Raw genomic sequence first — 12,242 nt, forward strand, 5'->3', positions numbered from 1 at the left:
CTATATTGAGGATATATAATGTCAATATAATAATAGATAATGTACTCACTCCTTGAAAATATAGTTGCTTGCCTGCAACCATGACCAAAGGGGAACCTTACAAACACAGCCAGGCACATTCCTTTTCTTTTGCTTAGTCGCTGAACGTTTATTGAGCACCTAGTAGGTGCCAGAGCCTGTGTTGGCGCAGGCATGCAGAAATGTACAAAGAAACACGGTCCTAACTGGGGTCAAGGTTTTAGCCAGGTAAGCGACATTAAATGGCTCATTGAGTGGATCTCAACCATTTGTAAGCAGCAGAATTAACAAGGCTCGATTAAATATGCAGACAGGTGGGCCTTCCTGGAAGCCTACCTGCTTCCCCCCTTCTGAATGTCACCCTGGGCATTTAGATGGCAGGTGTTCTTTGCCGGGGCCACCTTGCAGAAAGGATTTAACTGCAATTGGAACAAGTGCTGGGGAGAAGAATTAGTGCTTTGAGGACTAGGTACTTCAGGAGGAATGAGGTATAGCACCGGGGGCCCGTGATGCTTTTAGGGGCCTAGAAAAATGTCTTCATTTTAATGTCTTTTAAAGCCAGAAGAAAAAATAAATATAACAATAACGCATGTCTAATAATACATCCAGCCTGGGTTATACTTGTTTTTATGCCAATGCAGTTGCAAAATATAATTTTTAATATCTTTTTATAGAGGATGAGGCCCACAGAGGCAAAAATACGTTTGGACCACATTGGCCGTGGTGCTGTGACCACACACACAAGGGACCTGGCGCTGGAGGTGCTACAGAGCTGGATTAGACTTCTAGGTAGAAGGCGCAGTTGACCTGAGACCTGCAAGGAGAACAGAAATCAACTGTACTAAAGGCAGGGTTGGCCCTGGCCGGTGTGGCTCAGTTGGCTGGAGCGCTGTCCTGTAAACCGAAAGGTCGCAGTCTAATTCCCGGTCAGGGTACATGTCTAGGTTGTGCGTTCAGTCCCTGGTCAGGGGTGAATGAGAAGCAACTGACTGATGATTTTCTCTCATGTCAATGTTTCTCTCCCTCTTTCTTCCTCCCTCCTTTCTCCTCTCTCTAAAATCAATAAGCATGTCCTTGGGTGAGGATAATAATAATAATAATAGGTTGGGTTGGAAGGAGTAAGCAGGGAGAAGGTGGAAAAAGGAAGAGATTTCTAAGCAGAAGGAATAGCATATGCAAAGGCCCTGGGGTAAGAAGGAGCATGAAAATGTGAGGAACTAACGCTAGGCTTACAGACAACAAAGGAGAGTATGGATCTGTTTTCTTATTCCCTCCTTTACCAGATCCCACTTTGCTTCCAAGAGGAGAGGAACCTTTCAGATAGATTGATTTTGGTCTTGATTTGCAAAGCATGCATGGCTATCTACTTTTAGTGATCTTTTGATGCTAATAACGATCTAGATTTTTGTCTTTTTCTGGATTGGGGGAGGGGTACTTCTGAAAAAAAAATTCCATATTTCTGCATACAGAATGAATCAACTTCTTTGTCTTCCAGAAGTGTTCTTGGTTTCTTTGATACTGAGATTGGATAGCCAGGCAAGGTAATCAAGTTGTCCCTAGTCCTACCGTTTGGAAGGGTCTTAGAAGCTTTATGTCGCATCATAAGAATGTCTGTGATAAATTTGGTTTCACAATACTTACTCTCTTCCGGGAGACGAGGTGCAATGAAGCCGTGCACACCGTGATTCTCAGGTATCATCACAGTCGGCACCTGCAGCACAAGGCACACGAAGGGGGCTGCTCCCTCACGTCCCACGGGGGTCTCCCGTAACCACACCCCCCTTGGGCCTTCCGGGAGGGCTAGGAGTAGGGACAAGCGGAGGACACAGGCCATCTGAAGGGGCAGCTGGACTCCGTGTTAGCCAGATGGGCACATGCTGGCCCGCTATGGATGACTCTTCCACTTTTTTAAAGAAACCAGGAATCTGGGTCTTTAGGTGAAGTCTCTCAATTTTCTAAATGCCAGCAACCAACCAAAATGCCTCGGTGGCCACATTCAGCTGGCGAGCCTCAAACGCAGGGTCGCCGCTGTGGCTTTGCGCATCTCCGGGGGGCACCCTTCACAGAGCGGTGCCTTGGAGAGATGCAACATGGCCGCCTTGACTCGGAATCACGACCTGCTCATTCGATTTTTTTTTTTTTTTGAGTTGTTATGAGTTTATTTGAGCCAAGTCGATGGCAATTGCTGGGAAGCAAGATCTCCATCCCCTGACCTACTCCTTCTTAATCCCCCCGAGGCTGTAGGCCCACGCGTGTTCATTCTCAGTCCGCATGGTGCCTCGCCCACCGCAAACACTCACTAAATACCTGTTGAATGAATCGAGATCCTGCTTTCTTTACAACGATTTGCCAGGTAGCCTTAGCTCTTTCTTTCCTTCTGAAATCTTCCCAGTCAGTACCATAGACCTGTTCTGTCTCCACATTCTATAAGCTGTCTGACCTGGGGCAAGTTACTCACCCTCTCTGTGCTTCTGTTTTCTCACCTGTAAAGAGGAATGAGAGTAACTTAATCCTGTTGTGAAAACTGATTAGTTAATATGTGTAAAATGCTTAGAACAATGTCTGGCACCTAATAAGCATTCAATACATGCTGGCTGTTATTACTTAATCATAGCTAAATCATCTTATAGTTTGTGTTTCTTTCAATTAAATTGAAAAATCTTTATGTCTGACTCTATGCCTTATCAGGTTTCTCTGACAGCAATTAGCATAATACAGAGTAATACGCAATAAATACTAGAGAACAGATAAAAATAAAGTTTAACAACTATATTAATTAGGATCAGAATCAGCTGTGAATAACAGGAAAACAAGATGAGAGTTTATCTCTCCCCTAGCGGCACTCCATCATGTCTGCACCTGAGCTCTGTCAGTCTTACTGTTCCACTCCCCTTTCATGTGGCTCCTGCCACATGACCCAAAAGAGCTGCGGAAGCTCCAGCCATCAGACCACATTCCAGCAAGCAGGAAGAACGGGGGCGGTAAGGAAAGGAGACATGCCTCTTCAAAGACACTTCTAGGAAGTCACAAATGTCACTTCCCCATATGAACTAGTGGTCAGAATGTAGTCGCAGAGCTACCCTCAGGTGCAAAGGAGGCTGGAAAACACTCTATTATCTGGGTGGTCACGTGCCAACTAAGAGTTGGGAGGTTTATGGCTGAGAAGGAGAGGTAGATACTGCAGCAACGCAACAAGTGGACTCTGTCCTGGCAGCTGAGTGTGACCTATGAATACCACAAAGAGAGGGACTGAGTCCAGTTCTCTTAAAGGAAGCTGGTAGCAGGGACCTGGCCGTGCGTTTTGTAAAAGCGCTGCTTTATCGTCCGCTTAGAATTCTAATGCTATTATTCTTTAACAACTGAAGGCTTTTCATTTACAAATGTTAGTGTTCACTTCTAATGGAACTCTCTAAGGAAGAAAGGCATATACATAAACCTGGCTGATTAAGAAAATTTTACAAACGTTTTCTTATTGTGGCCCACTTCAAACAAAGGCCAGAGGAGGGAGAAGAGTACAGGGAACCTCCATCTACCCATTATACAGCTTCCACAACTATCAGCTCATGGAACTCATGTTTCCTCTGCACCCCACACCCTCCACTCTGTCATTTCTTAATTGAATTCATTGAGGTAACACTGGTTAATAAATTTGTATAGGTTTCAGGTGTACAGTTCTATAATACATCACCTGTATATTGTATTGTGTGTTCCCCACCCCAATTCTATGTTATTTTGATGCAAATTCTAGATGTCATATAATTTTTTAAAAATCTTTACTTGAAGATACATTCATTGATTTGAGAGAGAGAGAGAGAGAGAGAGAGAGAGAGAAACATTGACATGAGAGAGAGAGAGATATCAATTGGTTGCCACCCATATGTGCCCCAACCAGGGATCAAACCCACAACCTGGGTATGTACCCTGTCTGGGATCGAACCTGCAAACTTTTGGTGCGCGGGACGATGCTCCAACTAACCAGGCCACCTGGCCACGGCTAGATGTCATGCAACTTTAGCTACAGGAGCCCCCTTCCTTACTTGCAGGGGATACATCCCAAGACCCCCGGTAGATTCCTGAAACCGCAGGTAGCACCAGACCCTATATATGTATGGTGTTTCCCACGCCTACCTATCTATGAGAAAGTTGAATTTATAAATTAGGCACAATAGGAGGTTAACAACAGCAACTAATAATAAAATAGAGCGATTACGACAATACACTGTGATGAAAGTTATGTGCATGTGGGCTCTCGGAATATTTCACGGCCTTGGACACACCCCTCCTCCTGTGGTGATGGGAGATGCACGACGCGACGTCTGTGGGCAGAGGCGACGTGAGGTGAGTGGCACAGGCATTGAGGCGGGGTGTTAGGCTATGATAAGGGGGCGCCGAGCACAAACACCGCGACTCCCCAACAGTCAGTCCGACAACAGAGAGGGCTACGGAGTGACCCACGGGCAGAGAGCAGGCACCGCGTGGAGACGCTGGACAGAGGGAGGTTTCGTGGCCCGGGCAGGACGAAGCGTGACAGGGCGAGATTTCGTCCCACTACCCACAGCGGCACGCAATGTAAAACTTACACCTCGTTTATTTCTGGAATGTTCCATGTAATATTTTCGGGCCGCCGTTGACCGCGGGTGACGGCAACCACGCAAAGGAAAGCCACAGATAAGGGGGCACGACTGTGTTGATATTTTAGTATCTCTAAAAGGTAAGGACTTCCTTAAAAAGCATAACCCCCATATCACGATCATACCTTCCAAAATCAGCAATAAGTCTTTAACATCATCAAAGATTTTTGCCAGTGTTTGCATTTACCCTGTCTCACAGGTATTTTTTTAAAAACTCGTTTGTTTGATTAAGAATCCCATCAAGGTCTTTTCGGGGCAACTGGTTGACATGTCTCTAAGTCTCCTTTAATCTCTGGCTACACAGTTCAGTACAGGAGCCACATGTGGCTATTTAAATAAATTAATATTCATAAAATAAGCAATTCAGTCCTTCAGGCCCGCCGGCCACATTTCAAGGGTTCAACAGCCACGTTTGACTAGTGCCGACTAACGCACAGGCAGAACAGTCCCGTCATTGCAGAAAGTTCTAGTAGATAGCCCTCCTGCTCTGTGGACTGTCCCTCGCAATTTACGTTTTGAAGAAACTGAGGTGTTTGTCTGGTAGAGTTCTCCACGTTAAAAAAAAGGTTTTATTTATTTATTTTTAGAGAGAGAAGAAGGGAGGGAGAAAGAGAGGGAGAGAAACATCAATCGGTTGCCTCTCGTAAGAGACCCAACCAGGGACTGAACCCACGACCCAGGCACGTGCCCTGACTGGGAATCGAACCAGCGGCCCTTCGCTTTGCGGGATGATGCCCAACTAACTGAGCTACACATGTCAGGGCAAGGTCCAACGTTTTAACCTCTGCTGATTCCAGTCCTTCATGTCATTTAACATGTTTCTTCTCTGTACTCCTGTCAGCCAGGGGTTAGAACAAAATAGTCACAGAGCTATAAAGCACTGCCCAGGGAAAATAGTCAATCATATTGTCATAACTCTGTGCGGTGCCAGGTGGGTGCTCGACTCATTAGGGGATTCCTTTTGTAAGTTGTATAAAATGTCTAACCCCTATGCTGTACAGCTGAAACTAATATAATATTGAAAGCCAAGTGTAATTGAAAAAAAGCAACCAACCCAAGCAAGAGTTAGACTCAGAGCCTTGATTAGTTTCAGGGTCTGTTCTCTGGTGCCATTTACGATGACAGACAAGCCAGTTCCTTGTATTATGTTAAAAAGCACTGAGAGAGAGGAAGAGCTAGGAGGAGCTACCCCAGAACATCATCCGTAGTTATTTCGGAGAAGTAGGATAACCTTATTTTGGCCTATCTCTCTGATTATTTATTCCAGAGTGAGAACGCCTTTGGAATGAAAAGCCAGTAATAACTGGAATTTACTGCAAACGACGTGCCAAGCACTGTGCCAAGACCCACTTACGTTAGCTCATTGGGTCCTCGTGGCCTTATTTGAGGTCACTATGATCTCCATTTTTCAATGAACAGTCAGGAAGATTAAGTAACTCGTCCAGGGTCATATGGTCAGTATTCGGTGGAGCCTGGATTTGATCTCTCAACTGCCTGACTCTCGAGGGATTCTGACTTGGGTAAGTGTGGCGTGTGCCCTGAGAGACCGAATTTCTGGAGCCCTTTCAGGTTAATCTGAGGCAGACCCAGGTCTGGGGACCGCTGTCCTTCCCTATCCACCACCCTGCGTCTCACTCCGCAAAGGTCTCATGACTCCGTGCCAAACCCTCCTCTCTGCTGAAAAGGATGCTAAGGCTGGCACGCATGAAGACCAAAGCCTGACGCCTCCCAGGGTGCGTGCTCAACAAATGTATCTTCCTGTCTCCCCCTGCTCCTTGGAGACAGGTGGGAGGGTCACCTCCACCCCAACTGATGGCCCCTGCCATCTCTTCTCAAAAATGCCATTCACTCAACATGCTGTGTTAAGCTCCCACGATACGCCAGGTAACTCGGGGACACCTGGACATACTAGCACACCCAACCAGACAAAAATCCCTGCCCTCATGGACCACCGAGTTGGAGATTTGGGAGGAGAGAAAAGTAAATAAATGAAAGAGAGTAAGTTAACTATAGAGAAAGCCAGATGTTGATAAGTTATGAAGAAAGAAAGATATGAAAAATAGGGAGTGTGTGTGTGTGTGTGTGCGCGTGTATGTGTTTGCGTGTGCAGACATATAATCTTTGAGAGGGTGGACAAGGAAGTGCTCCCTAAGGCAGGGGTGGACGCACTGGGCACTGAGAGCCTAGTCAGCCCACTGCCTGTTTCTGTATAGCTGTGAGCTAAGAATGGTTTCCCCATTTTTGACTTGTTGCAATAAAAACCAAAGAAGAATATTTTGTAATACACAAAAGTTATAGGAAATTGCATTTCTGTGTCCATAAATAAAGTATTACTGGGACACAGCTCTGCTTGTTGTTGTTGTTTTTTTTAATTTAAAAACTTATAAATTGATTTTGAGAGAGAGAAAAAAGCGAGGGGCAGGGGAAGAGAGAGAAAGAAACACCAATTTTCCTATCACACCCATTCACACTTCCAGGGATCGAACCTGCAACCTTGGCGCATTGGGATGGCGCTCCAACCAACCAAGCTACCTGGCCAGGGCTGCTGGTCTGTTTATTGCCTGTGATACCTCTGCATGACAATGGCAGGGTTGCATGATTGTCAAAGAGACCAGGTGGCCCGCAGTTCCTAAAATAATTACTCTCCAGCTTTTTCAAGAAAAAAAGTTTGGCAATACCTGCCCTAAGGTGTCATTCGAAGAAAGACCTGAGGTGAGGGAGGGAGCAAATCATGCATTGGATCATGGCCGGTATGTTCTTGGCAAGACGAGGATGTCCCTGTGATTGGAGCAGAGTGGATGAGTTCAGAAAGCACGGGGGCTCTTGCTAAGTCCATTGTAAGGACTTTGGCTCCTAGCCTGAGCAGGATGGGAGCGACGGTAGTTTTGCGGGGAGGGGTGATGGGGTCTGCTTATTTGGACAGATTTTCCTATTTTAAGAATAGACTGGAAGGGGAGGGGCAAGAACGGAAACAGTGAAACCAGCTACGAGGACATTCTAATCATCTCAGTAAGAGGTGACGAGGGGTTGATCCAGGGACGTGAGAGAATCGCTGGAATGTATCTAGTGGGATCCCTAATACATTGGGAAGGTAGAGTTGGTAAGACTTACTCCAGATTAGAAACAGCCGAGCGAAAGCAGCGGTCGAGGGTGACTCCAAGAGCCGGGGCCTGACCCTGACGGAAGACTGAGATTTTCTTGAGCGGAGCCGGGGAAGACGGTGGCAGGAGGAAGTTAGGTGCAGGAAGGTGAGGTGCTCAGCTGGGATCGTGCTGAATCTGAGATGGTTTTAGAAATCCAAGGGGAGACATGGACTGAGTAGCTGGATGTGGGAGGCAGAAGCCTGCGGGGAGGCTCTGGTTTGAGAACTATAGTCGGGTGTCATCATGGTATAGCCACGTGAGATCCGGGAGAGCTCGAGGAAGCACCAGTAAAGACAGAGACCATGGAATACAGCTCATCTATCTGTCCCACAGACGATGTCCCAGAGGTCCTTATCTTTGTCACAATAAAACGCAGAGTTGCTATCATGCCACCCCTTTGTGACCTCTCCTCCTGCCAGCTTTCTCCTGGTCCTTTCAGCCCTGACTGCACGGCTCTTGTTTTTTCTCCGACTGTTGGGAGTCCCCGGCCCTTGGCCCGTCCCCGCCTCTGCCTGGAACACTCCATGTATAGACTTTCGAATGGCGTGCCGGCCACGTCTGTTCAAATACCGGCTCTGCGGGAGCCTTCACTGACTCAGCTAAAACTGTCCCCTACTCACCTCAATCCCGTGACCTGGTTTTATTTTCTTTCTGTCTGTAAAATGTCTAGGTTCAGTGTGGGTCTTCTCCCACGAGACTTGAATATTTGTTCAACAACGGAATGAAAGAATGGGTCAGGTATAATTTTCTTCCTTTTTTAAATTTTTTTATTTTTGGTTTTTCAACAGTTGTCCCATTTTTCCCCCATCTCTCTTTCCCACCCAGCCCACCCCCTAGTTTTCTTCTTTTCTCTATTCTGCTTCCTCTACTCAAAAGCCTGGCCATCTCCCACCACATCCTCGGTGTAGAAGTCATCAGTCCCAGCGGTAGGCTTCAGAGCTCAACACTAGGCACACATGCGGTGAAGAAAGGGACTTGTGAGCGAGACGCGACATCTTGAAGAGGACAGCAGGAAACACACTGGTGTTCGGGCGGCTTAATAAGAGAATCAGGATGAGCCACTACATACACAAGGTGAGTCGAAGGGAAGGCTGGCAATTGCCGGCCGTACTGCTTCTAGTTCCTTGTTGCTCTGTCATTTCAGGGACGGGGGCTTCCTCTTCGATGTTTGGCAAAGCATGTTTGGGTATTTTCCCGCGTGGGCAAGAATACAAACACCAGGAGAGGAGATTTTCCAGGGATGTGCACGTGGCAGCCAAGCAAAGTGACTTTAGCTCTCATCTTTTCCTAAAATAAGAGCCCCTAGTAACGAACTGTAATAACGATCCCTGAAAGGATAGCTAAAATAAAAGCCCCTTGAAGGAGGCCCAACAGGAGGAAATAGTTGTGATGTTGAAAGTACAGAATGTAGAATGATTGCTTGCTGGAGCCAGGCAAGAGCTTTTTGTTGTGATATTGTAATAACAGTGGGTACATATCACTGTGCATGTTTCAAAACCCATAGGATGTGCACGCTAAAGAATGAACTTGAATGTAAACTATGGAATTTAATTCATAAACATGTATCCATATTGGTCCATCAGTTCTATCGACTATACTACATACTGCAAGAGATTAATAACAGGGAAATTGCATGGGGGTGAGACATGGCCCATGGCCACTTTCTGTGCCATCTGTTTGACTTTTCCATACAATTAAAAAATAGCTTCACAGGCCCACTTCCTGACATGTGCCAAATTCGGGAAGCTAACCCTTCGTGTCACTCCTGTAGACATTGGGAAATAGAAGCTTTTTTTTTTTTTTTAAGTGTCTTTATCTCTCGAGAGAGAGTGAGGAGGGACCCAGGACCAGCCACCAGGCATTCATTTGCAATCAATGCAGGGTTTTCCAGCTTGAACCGTGTGTGGCTCCGCTTTTGTTGCTGCTGCTGATTTAAATGTCAGCATTTTGTCATCCAAAGAAAGCCGTCGGAGAGCTGGCACTCTTAAAAGACAATATCAAATGTCTCAACAACTGACAAACCTCAGACTTCCTGTGTTTCTGTAACTTGCAGTTTTCCCTTCCTTCTTCTTTTAATTTGTTAATGATCTTTCAGGCCACTGGCCCGCTGTCACACGTCCCTAACTAGATCAGTAGATCAAAGGTGAGGCTTTGCGAAGTAATCAGGGTAATTTTAGCCGTGGAGCACGCTATTAAAAACAGACCTACAGGGTTTTTCAAGGACAACTAAGGTATTGATTTGGCAACCAGACACTCCCGCGGTGCAACCCATAATTTACAAGGGCCAGGGTTTCCACACCATCCCAATTCCTTACTCACTCTGTCCCTAGTGAAATCGTGCAAGGCTCCGGGGAAAAAAAAAAGAAAAAAGACAAATACACCCAGCCCCCCAGCCCAGTTCCTGCCTTCAGAAAGGAATGTCACTGTTATAAATTAGGCTCGGGAAGAGGAACCTCCTCTTTTCCCTGACAAGTTGGTTTTTCTGGAGCTCTGTTTTCCCATGTATACGTTTTCCTTCCTGTCATTACACCGCCGTGTGGATTCTTTCTTACAGAACACGTTTCTTATGTAATTTTGTCATTTGTATTGCATTTGTGGAATGAGGAAACTTTTCTGCTCTTACTGTTAAAATCTAGACAAGGCTCCCCTGTGAGAGATCACACAGAGCCTTGGAAGGAAATGATTCACCACAAGGCTGTAACTGAAAGTGTTCTAACACCAGGGAAGACGGCAGGTCATTAAGCTCTGTACCTGCCCCAGGCAGCCAGGGGAGGCCCCCGAGCCTTCTCGGCTTAGCTTTCGCCTTCAGAGATTCCCCATGCTCGGCGTAGCCTGTCCCCATCAGCTCTCGTTGTCTTCTGTTTCCGCTCTCCAGCTACAAATCATTGATGCTGGGAGCTCATCCTTCAGTTCTAATTTTTAAAAGAAGACCTACGAAGTCTGAATCATCCACAGGGTCCATCTGTTGCAGAATGATCCTGCCCAGGCTACCACCTCCTACTTTTGCACTTAGATTGTTTTTTTTTTTTTTTGCACTTAAAATGTTTTGCACTTGATTTGTCAGATGAAGGAATTAATAAAATAAAAAAAAAATGTTCACAATAAATCTGAAGCTATAGAAATAAAATACATCCTTTAAAAATCAAACGTTACTTAAAAAAACATATACTAAGGCAATGCATGGGAGAGATGGCCCGTGAGCACACATTTGCTAAGAACAAAATTTCAAACAATAACAGTCAAATGATGGGGACACTAAAAAAGAAATGAAAAATGTGTACTTTAATTTCCCTCTCAATGTTTTGGTGAAGGCAGAACACGGACCTATCCAGGCGGTCATCATTCTTCATGAAAGTGATGTGAAATATTGTCATCTTCCTTTAGTTAGTTACGTTTCAAAATTGACAATTGAGCACTGCTGATGGAAAATTATCTGAATACTTTACACATCGACATTCAACTTGCTAATTTTTTCCCATTTATTCTGCACAGATCCATGTGTCTTGAACAAAGATGCTAAAACTAGGCAGGGCCACAGTATGACTTGCATGGATCCCTCCTTCCGAAAAAAGTAAAATAAAATAAATTATATTTTATAAGTACATTGGCATATAAATGAATATATTAATACATAATATTAAAACATTGTCTTCAACCTAAAAAGTTACTTTTTTCTTCTGATTTTAAAAGACATTAACACTTTTTCATGGGCCCCCTGTTTCTAAGGGGGAAGTCTGCCTTGGAGACACCATTTCATAGAAACACAGATTAAATAATGATAAAACTCAATGACAGAAGTCAGATACCTCTTTCACATTAAATATGTCAGTGAATTGTCATAATGAAAAATATTTGTACTCATTTAAAAAACTTCAGTACAAAATAAAAATCAAATGAGTGTTCAAATCGGGGGGGGAATATAAATAAATTGGGGCGGTGGGTGGAGGTGGAAGAGGGTATAGGAGAGATAAATGGTAATGGAAAAAATACAATTAAAAACACACAAATCAATAAATGGAGGTATCTCTACTTATTGGAACATTTTTGTATCACTAAAAAAATAAAACCAAAGTTCTCAACAAACAGATAACCATTTTTTAAATGCGCTTGTAGTACAAAAATGATTTTTAAATGCAGTTTCTCCCTAAAGCGAGTAAAGGTCTGTGCAAATGGATACTCCTCTACTTAGTGAAAAAAACCACCATTGACTTTTGGGAAATTTTTGGAAGGCATATGGGTGATAGCTATTGAAATGTAAACTGTGTATAGTCTTTAATTCACAAATTCCACTTCTAGGCATGCGTCTTATAAATTCAGTCTCATGAGTGTGAACGACATAGAAGCATAGATATTCATAGTAACATTGTAAGAGCAGGAAATTTTAAAAGAATTTAATATCCATTGGGCGTGGACAGGTTATATAAATGATCATCTATTTCCACTGTGGAAT

At 44.6% G+C, this 12,242-nt stretch overlaps 1 long non-coding RNA gene across 1 annotated transcript; it reads left to right on the top strand.

The window, feature by feature from the left end:
* The first annotated feature begins 5,922 nt into the window (after positions 1-5,922).
* LOC150003724 (uncharacterized) lies at positions 5,923-9,245 on the top strand. The gene is made up of 3 exons (XR_016512680.1): positions 5,923-6,169; positions 8,463-8,530; positions 8,669-9,245. It is a non-coding gene; the product is annotated as an uncharacterized LOC150003724 (long non-coding RNA).
* Positions 9,246-12,242: the final 2,997 nt, after the last annotated feature.

Source organism: Furipterus horrens, unplaced genomic scaffold (genome assembly GCF_987537825.1).
Source record: "Furipterus horrens unplaced genomic scaffold, mFurHor1.1.pri manual_scaffold_8, whole genome shotgun sequence".
Taxonomy (NCBI): Eukaryota; Metazoa; Chordata; class Mammalia; order Chiroptera; family Furipteridae; genus Furipterus; species Furipterus horrens.